Source organism: Mauremys mutica, unplaced genomic scaffold, assembly GCF_020497125.1.
Source record: "Mauremys mutica isolate MM-2020 ecotype Southern unplaced genomic scaffold, ASM2049712v1 001612F_np12_obj, whole genome shotgun sequence".
Taxonomy (NCBI): Eukaryota; Metazoa; Chordata; order Testudines; family Geoemydidae; genus Mauremys; species Mauremys mutica.
In genome coordinates this window covers 1-14,413 of record NW_025423245.1, presented here as the reverse complement: position 1 = coordinate 14,413, position 14,413 = coordinate 1, and the positions used below count along the sequence as shown (strand labels likewise).

General features: G+C 49.1%; 1 non-coding gene across 1 annotated transcript; it reads right to left on the bottom strand.

Annotated features, from left to right (window-relative positions):
• Window positions 1-9,547: 9,547 nt before the first annotated feature.
• TRNAT-AGU lies at window positions 9,548-9,621 on the bottom strand. Its single transcript has one exon. It is a non-coding gene; the product is annotated as a tRNA-Thr (tRNA).
• Between the last annotated feature and the right edge of the window lie 4,792 nt (window positions 9,622-14,413).

Sequence of the window (14,413 nt, the reverse complement as noted above, 5' to 3'; positions counted from 1 at the left end):
CAAACTCTTCTTCCCCAGCGCCGCCCCACCAAAACAGCTGTGGGCCAAAAAGGAAGGTTTGGGGGTGGGGGAGAAAAAACGGCACCCATAGGGTGACCAGATCACAGCAGTAAAATTCCCCAGAGAAAGAAAGAGTGGAACAAAAGAATAACAAAGGCACCTCAACTTTTCCTCATTTATGGAGGACAGTCTTACAATATTCATCCAGATCTCCTCCAATCACACAAGCTGAAAATTGTTCCACTTTACTGCAGTTCTGTAACCATATGGGAACCAATCCTGTCTGTGTTCTGTGCACATCCAAAATTCCTGCTGAATGACCTGCCCTGGGAGCGAGTTACCAGTGACCCAGGGCTGGGGCGGAAGGAGGGTGCAGGTGTGTGGTGGGGAGCCCAGGGCTGGGGCAGCAGAGGATGTGTGGGTGGGGGAGCACTGGTGGGGAGGGGGTAGCACAGAGCTGGGGCAACGCGAGGTGTGTGTGGGGGATAGACCAGGGCTGAGACGGCAGGGGTGTGTGGGTGGAGCCCAGGGCTGGGATGGGGGCAGCCAAATATTTTTTTGCTTGGGGCGGCAAAAAACCTAGAGCCGACCCTGCCTCCACGCACTGTGAGGTAGGTAGGAGCGGATCATTATTATCCCTACTTGAAAGAGGGAGAAGCTAAGGCTGAGAAAGGAGAATTGACTTGTCTTAGGTCACACAGCCAGTCAGTGGCAGAGTTGGGAATAGGACTCAAGAGCCCTGATTTTCAAACTAACCGTCGGATCTTGAATTTCAGACATTGAATGACCTGAGTAAAGTGCTCTCAGATGAGCTCCAGACCAACAACAGTGCACAGGAATTATTCAGCAAGTATTTGAGGAGAACTGCAATGTTAGAGAGAATCATGAACTGCTCAGAGACCATTAATGCAGAGAAGCAGCAAAATTAATCAAACATAGAACTGGTTCTAACTTATTTCCTTGGTCTTAAAAGAGAACAACAAGGATGTGAGTCTCCTCCCTGTCAATAACCCCCTGCTCAGCCAATCAGGGTAGAGACTGAGGACGGGAGGCTGAGGGTTCTCACCAGAGAGCCCAAAGGATGGCTCAGGTCACTGGTAGGGATCACTGCCCGAGCACTATTTCAGCCCCACATTTTTGGGTGGACCTCCCACAGTGGGAGCTGCAGAGCACTCCCCCAAAACACACACACACACACACACACCCCTACCTCTCCTGGTGTTGAGACGGGAACAGGAGAAAGGACAAAAGAAGCAAGGGAAGAAGGGAAAGGAGGGAGGGATGAATGGAGGAAAAGGTGAAACAAAAAGGACAAACCCCAATGTCCCCAGTGATTCTAAGGGACAAAATCCCAGGTGCGGAATAAAATTCTGCCTCCTTAAGCTCGTGTTTTCCATGCCTAGAATTCAACTGTCACGGGACGGATCAGACTGAACAGGTTTCAAACCTCGAGGAGGCTCTTACCTTCTAAACAGGGATGGCTGTTTTCTAGTAAAATCACTACAAGGGAAGGAGAAAACTCGAAAGAGGTTCCTCCTGGCGCTCACATCCATGAACCCGAATACTCTCTCAGTCCTCAAAGAGAGACCTGGAGAAGGAGACTTGCTGCAGCAAAGCCACAGGGGTCTCTGAGGTCTCCCTGGCCCCTCGCCCCTGTCCTGCCTGGCTGATGTCAGCATCTCTCTGTGAGGTCACCACCTCCCCACCACCTTGGACCAATAGTCTGAGGTCCTGCAAAAGGCCTTTGTGATGTCACTGCCACACCACTCCCTTGCTGTGCCAATGTCCTGCCTCTGGCCAGGCACTTTGGAGGTTTGAGCTACTCCCTGGGGATCACCCCACTCAAGGAGCGTTCGTTCTAGGCAGCAAGCCGGCTATACAGGGAAATATCAGACGCTGCTCCCAATGCTGCACTCAGTTTTTCAGAAATTAGTCGACTTTATGGCCAGAAGAGACCATTAGAGCATCTAGTCTGACCCCCTGCGTATCACAGGCCTCCTGTATGACACAAGAGCTACTTTTGGGGCAAACACATTCCAGAAAGGCATCTAGTCTTCATTAAATGACATCAGGAGATGGAGAATCCACCACTTTCCTTGGTAGCTTGTTCCTGTGGTGAATCATCCTTCCTGTTGAATTTTTGTGCCTTAGTTGTAATATGAATTTGTCTCTTTTCACCTTCCAGCCATTGGGTCTTGTTATGCCTTTCTCTGCTCGATTCAAGAGCCCTTTAATACCCAATCCTTTCTCTCCATTAAGGCACTTCAACACTTCAGTGAAGTCACCTTTCAATCTTCTTTTGATCAGCTAAACAGGTTGAGCTCTTTCAATAGCTCCCTAGAAGGCATTTTTCTCCAGCCCTCAGAACATTTGGTGGCTCTTTGCTGCCCCAGCTCCAATTTCACAACATCTTTTTCAAACGAGGACACCAAAACTGGAGGCTATTCCAGTATCAGTCTCGCTGATGCTGTGTCACCTCCTGTGAAGTTATTGATATAATCTGTAACTGTATAGCTCACCATTGCGACCACTGTTCTATATTTGCAGCCAATATTGTAGAAAGGTTGTCATGTAAGGGGTCTATGGAGAGGTTCTGATTGGCTGATTATAATGATGCTATCTCTAGATGTGTATCATTTTTTGTAGTTGACGTTATGAATATTGGCTCTATGCTGCCTGTATTTCAAACTTGTGCTCTGCTTCAGGGAATGATCCCTTTGTTTAATTGATGAAAACATAAACTAGACACTTAGAGGATTGGAACTGATTTCAGCTGATGGACAGTTTTGCTAGGTTTTTATGCATTTGGACAGTGAAATGTTGAGTGTTCACATTCATTTCAAGCATCCTCATATGGTGGAGCTCCTGAACATAATGGAGAATGGAAATGAAAATTTTTTTCAAGAGGGCACCTGGGTTTGAACAAAGGACCACTTGATCTGCAATCAAACACTCTACCCCTGAGCTGTACCCCCATTACACCAGGAGTATGGAATCGTGATCTCCAGGACTTTGAAGGAGAGACCCTGCTTCATCCAGCTCCTTTGCCATTCCCAGACCACAGGTGGTTTTAAAAATGGGGTTTGATTAAACTTCTTAAATGTGGTAAACACCACAGCTTGCACACCCACTGATATAGCTTCTCCCCCTGACAGAGCTGCCACCTCCTGGGGAAGTGGATTGACTACACCAACAGGAAAACTCTCCCCCCGCAGCATGGAGCAGTGGTTCTCAAGCTGTGGGTCAGGACCGCAAAGTGGGTTGTGACCCTGTTTTAATGGGGTCACCAGGGCTGGCATTAGACTTGATGGGTCCTGGGGCTGAAGCCAAAAGTCTGAGCCCCCCCACCCAGGGCTGAATCCCTCAGGCTTTGGTTTTGCCCTCCTCCCACTGTGGCTCAGTCTTTGGCACTCCCCCCCTCCCGAATGAAGGGGCTTGGTCCCTCTTTCCAGGGCTACGTATTAAGTTATTTTGGCAGAAGGAGGTTGCAGTGAAAGGACGTTTGAGAAACCCTGGCACAGAGCATCTCCATTACTGAGCTGCAGCAGCATAGACTCACTGTTTGAAACATTGACCTGGCCTTAACCTCTGAATATGTCTAGGCTTGGCTCCCTGTGGCACTGTTGTGAGCAGACCCTGAAAGTGCAGCCATGGAGACACCACACACCAGCCTTGCCTAGCTGGCAAGGATCAAACCTTCACAGAAAGGCCCCCATGGTTTTCTAGCCCAGCTACCTAAGGCCTCAGCCACAACCACTTAACACAGGGGCCTTTCTACACTCTGGTTCTGTTCTCTCTGAAGGGTCATTTCCAATTGTTTGCTCAGACCAGCTTCCCCAGCACACTCACTGCTGTGCAGCTCTGTACGTGTGGCCATGGCTGAACAGCCAGAATTCCTGCCCATTTCCCTACTGGCTGGAGCATGATTAGAGTGTGTTTGTGGTTAATGATGTTGCTGTAGATTGTTCATTCCCTGCCTTGGCAATTCAGACAGTCCCTTTTCCCATTGTATCGCCAGCACCTCTGTGAATCCAGTAACAGGGGCAGGTTTTCTCTGGGCACTGAGATTTTTGATGGCGTTGGTGGCTCCTTTCTTTCCTCACCCTGGAGTAAACTTAGCTTTTTATTCCATCCTTGATGACTCATGGAATAACAACAGCAGCATGAAGAGGAGAGTGAATATCTCACTGCCAGGGGGAAGGTGGACGCATCCCCTCTGTCTGACCATTGCCATTGCAGGAGAGAAGGTTTCAGTGGAATCGAATGCCCTGGCTCAGACAATAGACACAGGGAGGTTTTGCTGTTCATGGATCTGTGCAAAGGAAATTGTGTGTCTGTGTGAAAATGAGGAGGGATATGAAATGCCCACGTGGTGGTGCCTAAGGCAAAAGGGAACCCTAGAGGATTAGAATAGGATAAGCTCTCAAGCAACATGTTTCTTACTTTGTCCATCTGTTAGTTTTGATTATTATCGATGGAAAGATTTTGCCATTGGGTTGTGTGTTTACACAGAAATTGACATTTTACCAACAAATAAGTAATTCTTCCAAGCATGCCTAGTCTGCTGGTGGTGAGTTTAGAGGGACACACTCACTCTTCCCACCCCCCATGCCAGGCCTGTGCTCTCCAGAATGTCAACTTCCCACAGAGCTGGGATCCTTCCCTCATCTCCCCCCAGACCACTGCCCCACCCCCACTTCTGGGGTCCCCTTCCAACACTGTCCAACTCCCCTGCTGGCAGGATCCCTTCCCATTCCTTTCATTTCCTGCCTCCCCTCTGAGCAAAAGCTCTGCATTGTTCCCACACTGGGAATTGAACCCAGGCCGCCTGGGTGAAAAACCAGGAATCCAGATCATGAGACCATATGGGACTTATACAGTCAATAGCACATTTGCACCCAACAATTCAAAGTAGCCATTCAAAAAACCTTCAAGAACAGACTTCAAAGAGAAATTGCAGAGTTACAATTGATTTGCAAACTTAACACCATTAATTTGAGCTTGAATAAGGACTGGGAGTAGCTGGCTCACGACAAAAGCAATTTTCCCTCTCTTGGTATTGACACCTCCCCATCAATTATGGGGAGAGGACCACATCCACCCTGACTGAATTAGCCTTCAACACTGGTTCTCCCCTTGTACGGTAACTCCCGTCGCTTCATGTTCCAATCTATATTTATGCCTCTATCTGCAATTTCACTCCATGCATCTGAAGAAATCGGCTTTTTACCCACGAATGCTTATGCCCAAAAAAATCTGTTAGTCCTTAAGGTGCCACCGGACTCCTCATTGCTTTTAATTCTAAGCTGATCTTAACCCTTTCCGTACCCTTACAAACTCAGATGCTTCTCACCACAGGCTGGCTGGTGGCTTTTCAGCCAGGCTCTCCCCTTTCATCAGCGCTTCAGTTGCTTGGTGTGGGGGTGTCTGTAGATGCAGGTGGCAGAGAGAGATAAAGCCTGGCAAATGTCTCTCCTTTTATCATGTCCTTTCTTCCCTCATGGCTTTGTCCCCTCCCCCCTTCAGAGTCAGGTGAGCATCACTGCGTCTCTCCAAGCAAGTCTGAGCAATTCCCCTGGGGTGTCCTCATGCAGGTGAGTCAGTGCATTGTAGCTCCCTTGCTGGACAATGGCTGTCGATGGGTTGTTTGACACCCTGTCCGGGTGCTGGTTATTTTCCTTGCTGTTGCCACTGGGGAGCTAATATTTGGCTGACTCCCCCACCTTGCAGCACAGTGACAACCACACTGCACAATTCTCATAACTTCATATGCATGAATGGTCTACATCTATGGGTAGAGAAGTGACTTTCAGCAGATCATATCCTTTCCCCGATACCTTACAAGTCATGCTCTATATGTAAGATCACGATGATATGAAAATGAGGATTATGGGGGTTACAGCCGCTCCCCCAAAGGTATAGAATGTCACACTGAGATTCTATTTTCCTTTGTTCTGTAACAGCATTACAGAGATCCAGTGACTGACCAATGGCATTTCCAAGTGCTAAAATAGCAAAGCGATGTCAGTCTCTCATTGGCTATCAGCGACTGAAGATGTGGTTTAATGAGCTGGAGCTTCAAGGCGAGGGTGGCTCTGTCCACTGCCTTCCGTGGCGCTGCTGGGCCCCAAGTCCCTGGTGGCCAATGTGTGACGCTGGGAGAAGAGAGTGGGGTGGCAAGTGGTGGCAGGACTTTTGCCACCAGGGTCTAGCTGCCCAACTTCCTCCTGGTACTGCTGGCCCCCCGTCACCTTCAGGTAACCCAGGAACTGAGGCAGGAATAGGGCGAGGAAGCAAGTAAAGCTGAGCAAGGAAGGCAGAAGTGAATCTTGTTTTCATGGGCCACTCGCAATGACGTCCTTTTTCTGTGCCACAGCCGACAACAACATCCCAGACAGAAAAGCAGGAGGCCAAAAAGAAACCGAGCAGCTGCTGAAGTAGTTCAGTTGGGAGCGTGCTAGACTAACAGGCTCTTCTGTCCCCCTTTGTGCACGGGTGGGATGTTTTCTGAAAGTGCAGCAGTGCCTTTAACTGCCACGAGTCCCTCATTTCAGGCTATGCAGCAGGAAAAGGCAGCATGGGCTTCTGCACCGAGTTGGCCCACCTGACCTTTCATTCTTCTCTTGCTCTTTGTCAGCAAGGGGAAGAAAAAGAAGCTCTCCCTCAAGCTGGAGTCACAAGGGCGACGTAAGGACGACTTCCTGAGTGCCCGCTCCAGTCCTCTGCTCTGCCAGCTGACCCATCGAAGGGCTGTCACCACTTTCTCCAGGTTTGTCCATCGGTCTGTGCCAGGGTGAGCAACAGCCAAGCAGATGGAGTTTCTGTAGTGTAGTGGTTATCATGTTTGCTTAACATGTGAAAGGTCCCTGGTTCAAAACCAGGCAGAAACATGCTGGCTTCCTTTTGCCAGATCCCCTTGCTGTTCAGGAAGGCCTCCTCCTCCTCCTATTGGCCTGTCCCTGGGATAACTCCAACCCCTGCATGACAGAGGGTGCTGACAGCAGTGGAGAAAGCACCTTGGCATCAGGCTGGAGAACCTAGAGGAGTGCGGTGTGTCACCTTTTGGAGGCTTGTGGCTTGGCCTCCTCTGCTGTTGGAGGTTGGCCAGTGGAGGCCGGCTCTTCCTGCTGGCCTCCTCTGCGTGACTTGCCAAAGGAGGAAGTGAGGCAGGAATGGGGCAAGAGAGGAAAGTCGAGCTGAGGAAGGCAGGGCAGAAGCTAAGCGCCTCAGTGCGGCTAAGTGGGGTTAGTAGAGCGTCACCATTCGTTCTGCAAAGCCGGGGGAGGTGCGGTTGGCTGCTGGGAGGCAGAATCCTGTGCCTGCCTCTTGGCTTCCCAGGGGTGACTCCTTGCAGCCCAGGAGAAGCGGGGTTCTGGGGGGAAGGAAAAGCAGCAAGGGCGAGGCTGAGTGGGCTCCTTTCTGGCCGACATGGTGGGTCTGGGAGTTGCCTGTAAGCCGTAAGTGGACTTGGTGCAGTGAAAACCGCTGCTCCATTCTGGCTGACCTGGGGGAGCCATTAATGACTTGGGAGTGGGGGCAGGGCGCTGGCTGTGAGCAAATGGGATCCAGGAAGCCCCATCCTGCCCCTCCAGGGGCCGAGTCGTCTTCTTCTCTCCTGCCACGGGGAGCCCGGCCTAGAGCCTGCCCAGCATGTGCTGCAGCTCGAGCATTAAGCCTTCCTGTGTGGCCTGTGCTGGAGCTGACCCTGGACCCCTGTGGGGCACTGTTGGGGGAAATCCCGACTGCAAATAATTCTGGCCACAAGATCAACCCATTGGGTGGAATGGGCAAGCTGGAGGCCTGGTGCCTTAGTCCGTGGGGCCAGCAAGTCAAGCCATTTTCCTGCATGTGGGGGGGAGGCAGCCGCTGTGGTTCGCCCTTCCTGCTCCCTGCGCTGCTGCACCCTAAAATCCCTGTCGGCCGGCAAGATGGGCTGGAAGCCTGGAGAGAGGAGGCAAAGGGGTGGCCCGAGCCCCCTTGGCCACTGCCCCTGCCCCAGGCAGCCCACAGAGACCTGATGCCTCCCCAAGTGACACACGGAGATGTGCCAGCAGCGCTAAGGCGGCTCCCTGCCCACTCTGCTCCCTGCCACACGGCTCCTGGAAGTGGCCGGCATATCCCTGCAGCCCTGAGTGCAAACTCCACAGCTGACCCGCCCCCGTATCCCACTGCCTAGGAGCCACTGCCGGAGGGGAGTGTGTGCCAGTCACTTTGGGAGCTGTGCTGCCCGAGGTAAGCACCTACACCCCCGACCACCTCCTGCACCCCTACCCCTGCCCCAGCACAGAGGCTCTCTGTGTCTTGAACAAGCAATTTCAAGGATTGGCCAAGAACGTCTGCTCTGTTTCTGTGAAAGAGACACAAAAAAGGGAGCCCAACGGACAAGTTTAGTTCGCAAGCACAAACTGGCAGGGCCAAGCCTGGATCTCTCAGTTACTCAGAAGGCTCTTCAGCCAGCTAGTGACCCCTGCCGAGGAGGGTGTTCAACAGCCATGAATCAGCAGAGGAATTGTAATTAAGGGATTTCCAATTCAGTGACAGATGCCCAAACACAACACTGTGGGGACCGCTCAAGTCTATGACTCAGTTGCACAAGACCACACCAGGAGGATTCCCCAACCTAGTGACTCAGCAGAGCCCACCCGGACACGTCTGGGCAAGTGTCTTCTAGACACTTGAACTAAGGATATAAAATAGGAGACTGTGGCATCATGTTTTTGCCTTTCTCCTCCCCCACCTATGCTGGACGCAGCAGGAATCCTGAGAAAATGAAGGTCATCCGAGGACAGTAATCCAGGTTTTAGGGGGAATTCTATGTATTAAGGAGGGTAACATCCAATAGGATGAGAAAATTGCTTGACCTAACTACTGCCTAGTGTAATAAGGTGTAAAGTTTAGATTTTGCTGTGGTCGTACAGTGCTTAGTGCTCTGCGTTCTGGCCTCAAGAGCCATGGATGCATGTTGAGTTACGATGACCTTTTCCTTGTCTCCACATTTCTTAGGTGCCTCCTTCTGACACTTGTCAGAAAAAACAACTGGTTTCTTTTGCAAGCATTTGCATTGCAAGGCAGAGGCAGTCTTCTCTGTTTCCGCAAAAGATTCACCAAAAGGTGGGAAGAGCAGACACATTTGTTAAGGCACTACTGGGAGCTGCATCCCTAACTCCACTTTCCCTGGCAGGTGAGTCACCCAGCTTAGCCACGGTGCGACTCTCTGGGACTTTTCTCCCAACCGCTCCATTTTTCATCAATGACAATCAAAAGGAAGGTGATTTGACATCTGTGTGTGAACATCTCCAGGGAATCACAAGGATGTGTGGCGCAGGCTCTCGTGTTGCAGCAATTGCAGTTGAAGCAACTGCCATGCCAATGCCAGTCATAGCAGCGTTTTCATCAACTCCAGGTTTGTGATTTGATTGTTTCCAATGCTTCTCTCCAAAGAAGCCTTTTCCTTAGCAAGCAATGACTTGGATACCAAGGGAGGCCTCTTCTGTTTCCTAGGAAGACACAGGAAAATGTGAGCAGAGGAGACAAAAGCCATACACCAAGGCACCACTGGGAGTTGAACCCAGGATCTCCTGTTTACTAGACAGGTGCTTTAGCCAGCTAAGCCATGGTGCCTGCCTCAAGAAAATATTTGCAACTGTTTCATTTGCTGGTTCAAGTCAACACCTGCAAATTCTTAAGTACAGACGTTCCCCATTTCCCTCAAGACTTGCAGTCCTTGAGGTGTCTGGCTCTCTGTGCACAGAAAGCCACAGCTGAGTAGACAGAGGGCTTCTAACATGTGCCTCTCCCACCAGTCACTGTGATCATATAATGGTTAGTGATCTGTGTTTCAGTCGCAGCAACCTCGGCTCAGTTCTGAGTCATGGTAACATTTCCTTCAGCTCCAGACTTCTCATTTGCCACTTTCCATGTGTGGTGGGCTGTCTGCCCCAAACAAGCAGGAGAAAGATTAAGGCAGCCTTGAAGAGGCTGTGCAGAACCCAGCCTATCAAGAAAGGGCTTATTGGGAGAGCCAATCAGGAGAAGGCTTGCTGGAGCAGCCCATCTATAAAGAGCTGCTCAGCACAGCAAGAGTTAGTCACTCCTTGGAGTTTGAGGAGGGAGGATTGGCTGCTATGAAGGAAGGGAGGAGGAGTAGTGCTGGGGTAAGGGGTGCATGAGTGACCTCCTGGCTGACTACTGCCAGACTAAGGCCCTGATACAAAGGTGGAGGAAGGTTCTAGGTCTGTTGGGAGATGGTCCAGGGAAACAGATGGCAGGGTTGGAGGTTCACACCTTTTGCCTCAGTAGCCACTGACACAGGTGGCTACACCCTGGACTGCAGCCGGCCACGGAGGCAAGTGTCTGGGTAGAGGACACCCCACCCCCCCAGCAGGGGGGAGAGAACTGAGTGGGGCACAGCCAGAGGGCTGTGTCCATAAGAGGACACTGAAGTCCTGAGAGCGACATGGGTCCTAATGATAGAACAGGTGGTGGCCAGACGCTACTAGATGAAGGTGCATCGGAGAACCAGAGCTAATTGCTAGGATGGTCAGCAGGAGGTGCTGCAGTGAGGCATGCCCCATGGCACCAAGACTTAGCCGCAAGGAAGGCTCTCTCTGTCTTGAACAAGCACTTAGAAGGATTCTGCTGACAGATCTTTTCTTTTTCTGAAAAGAAATACAAAAAAAGGAGCCAACAGACACACTAGGTTCGGCAAGGAAGAACTGTCGGGCCAAGCCAGGCTCTCCTGGTTAGTAGGAAGGTTCTTCAGCCAGCTCTTCCCAAAGATCACTATCTAGAGACCTTTTAACAGCCACTGCAGATGTTCACCACAAAAGAGATGCCAAAATGGAGTTCTCCACTGCCTGCAGCCATCACACTACCAGGAGTTCTGTGCACAGAGAGGCCCCTGCCGGTGGGAAAAGGCTTTGGTAGAGACTCTTCTGACACCACCCGTTCTCATATAGTGTTTAGCGCTCTGTGTTGTGGCTTCAGCATCCACAGATGCCAGTTCAATTGGGGGACATTTTTCCTGTCTCCACATTTGTCTAATGGCTCCTTTCAACACTTGTCACCAAAAAGACCTGTTTCTTTTGCAAGCGATGTACAGCCAGGCAAAGGCAGTCGTCTCCATTTCCTCAAAAGATCACCAAGATGTGGGGAGAGGAGACACATTCAGCCAAGCTGGATGCTGAATCTCCTCTTTATTCAGCAGGTGTCTGTGAAGGACACAAATCTCCACCGCGTAGAGGTCAAGAATAGGAGTTTATTACACACAGTGCTGGCGGAGTGGGCTTATTAGGCTCAGAGACACTGTTAATTAATTAATTACAATAGAATATATAGATTTTCCACGGGCGGGGGAAAGTGACAGGCTAGGCAGTTCCACACCCCGGGACAGGTTTTGCAAGACAGGATAAGCACATTAGCCAATGATTAACAGATTAGATTATGTCTCCACCCATGGTCTCAAGTTAGCAAGTTAACATTTCATTAATACTTTGATGAAATGTTATTAGTATAAAATATATATGTTGAATTCTGATTTCAACATATATATTGGGATCCATAGGAATGGAGCAACTCCTTTGATTGTCCAACAGGTACATTCCTGGGGGTTAAAGCAAAGAAAGAGTGAAAGTACATGGCAATAAAGATAGTTTTCTGTGTGTCTTAAGGCAGGCATTGGTCCCTTGGAAGGGAGGTGGAAGGATGCCATATCTTATACTGACATGTGCCAACTTTTCATAAACTCAAGGTTGGATCTGTGGGAAGAATGTCTCCCTACAGAAGAAACAAACACAATAGGAATAGGGATTCTTTGTTCAATCTGCAACTCTGAATAAGACACAATTCTTTAGTTCTTAGCTCCAACACCTGGCAATTTGCTGACCAGGCCTATCTTAGCAAGCAAGGCTTTCTGTTTACCCAGCTTTCTCTTAGCTGATCACTATTTGCTAGGCCTCTGGTCCCTTGACCATACTCTGGACTTTGGGTCTGGAAAAGAGCTGGCACAATCCATAGACCAGGTTGTTATACAAAACACACATGGATTTTAACCCTTCACATACAGTAATGGCAAAGTTCTTGGTTCAGGCTTGTAGCGGTGATGGAATAAACTGCAGGTTCAAATCAAGTCTCTGGAGTACATCCTCCTCTGGGATGGGGCATTCAGTTCTTTGTACAGAGCTTCAGTTTGTAGCAAAGTCCCTCCAGAGGTATGAAGACAAGATGGAGACGAGGCATCAGCCTTTTCTAGTCTCTTGCCATGTGGTCTTTGCTTTCTTTGTCCCAAGGACACTCTATCCAGCACGTGGCACAGAAAACCTTAGAGTTCTGTCCATAGGCAGGTCCCTGCAGACCTTGCTGAGTCACAAGGTGTATCTGCCTTCGCTCAATGGGTCGATTGTAGAGCTGATGGTCCTTAATGGGCCACCAAGCAGGCTAGGCAGAACTGACACCAGCTTGTCTGGTTGGGGTGTTTCCCGGAAGGAGAGCACAATTTGAAATAGGGACAGCATAGATCCAATATTCATAACTTTAACTACGAAGATGATACACAACTAGAGATACCATCATTATAATAATTCAATCAGAACCTCTCCATAACCCCTTACACGACAACCTATCTACAGTAATGGCTGCAAATATAGAACAGCGGTTGCAACGGTGATCTATACAGTTACAGATTATGTCAATAAAGTCACAGGAGGTGACACGGCAACAGAGAGAATGATACAGGAATACTGCCTCCAGATTTGGTGTCTACATTTCAAAAAGATAATGTGAAAATGGAGCTGGGGCAGCAAAGAGCCACCAAATGTTCAGAGTGGCTAGAGGGAAAGAAAAATGGGCCTATCTTGTGAGCTATTGAAAAGATGCTCAACATGATTATGCTTATCAAAGCCTCAAGATTGAAAGGTGACTTCAACGGATGAAGCGTTCGAAGTGCCTTCAATGGAGAGAAACTATTAGGCTATTAAAGGGCTCTTTTAATCGAGCCAGAGAAAGGGCCCTAAACCACGACCCATATGGCTTGTGGAAGGTGAAAAGAGACATAAATTCACATTACAACTAAGGCACAAATATTCAACACCGAGGTATAATTCACGCCACTAAGTAAGAACAAAAGCTTCCAAGGAAAGCAATGGTGGATTATGCCATCTCCTCATGTCATTTAATGAAGAACTAGATGCCTTTCTTGGAATGATGTTTTGCCCAACAACAAAAGTAGCCTATTGTGTCATGACAGGAGGCCAATGAGATATGCAGGGGGTCAGATTAGATGCTCTAATGGTCTTCTTCCTGGCCATAAAGATTCGACCTAATTTCCCGACAAAAAACCTGCGTGCTAGCAATTGAGGAGCAGCGTCTCGATGTTTCCCTGTCTAGCCGGCTTGCCTGCCTAGAACGAACGCTCATTGAGTGGGGGGTGCATCCACAGGGAGTAGCTCTAATCTCCAAAGTGCCTGTGCCAGGGGGCAGGACATTGGCACAAAGCAAGGGAAGGGGGGACAGGGAGGGGTGCGGCTTAGTGACTTCACAAAGGCCTTTTGCTATTGGACCCTCAGCCTATGGTCCAAGGGAGAAGTGGGGAGGTGATGGTGTGGGTGAAACCTCACAGCAGAGCATGCTGACATCCCAGCCAGGCAGGACAGGGGACGAGGGGCCAGGGAAACCTCCAGAGACCCACTGTGTGCTTGTGCTTTCACAGCGAGTCATCCTTCTCCAGGTCTCTCTCTTTGAGAGACTGAGAGAAGTATCGCTTGGGGTTCACGGACGTTTGAGCGCCAGGGAAGGAACCTCTTTCAAGTTTTCTCCTTCCCGTTCACGTGATTTTACTATGAAAACAGCCAGTCACTCCCTGTTTAGAAGGTAAGAGCCTCCGTGGAGGTTTTGTAAACACTGTTCAGTCCCTGATCCATACTAAGGTGACAGTTGAATTCTAAGGCATTTGGAGACAACACGAGCTTAAGGAGGCAGAATTTTTATTCCATACCTGGGATTTTGTCCCTTAGAATTCACTTGGGGATCATTAGGGTTTGACCTTTTTGGTATCACTTTGTAAGCATAGATTTGGAGGAGGGTTAATAGGGACACAGTGGAATTTATCCCACTTAAATTTAGTTTTATTTAATAATTAATTTTCCTAATTAATTAGTTAATTGTATAGTAATAATTGAATAGATAGTAATAATATAGGTATGGCTCGCCAAATATGTGTGATTCAGAAGATAAAAGTTGCGTCTTGAATCAAGGCTTTCACAAAATTTATTACAAGGAGATTGGGTGTAGGTTACAGGAACTATATTAGAGACAGAATCTATGTCAATCAAGACACTTTTATTTAAAAATCAAATGAAACAAGAAGTCAATGTAAAATGATAAAAGCAGTAATGAGATTACAAAGTTACAAAATATC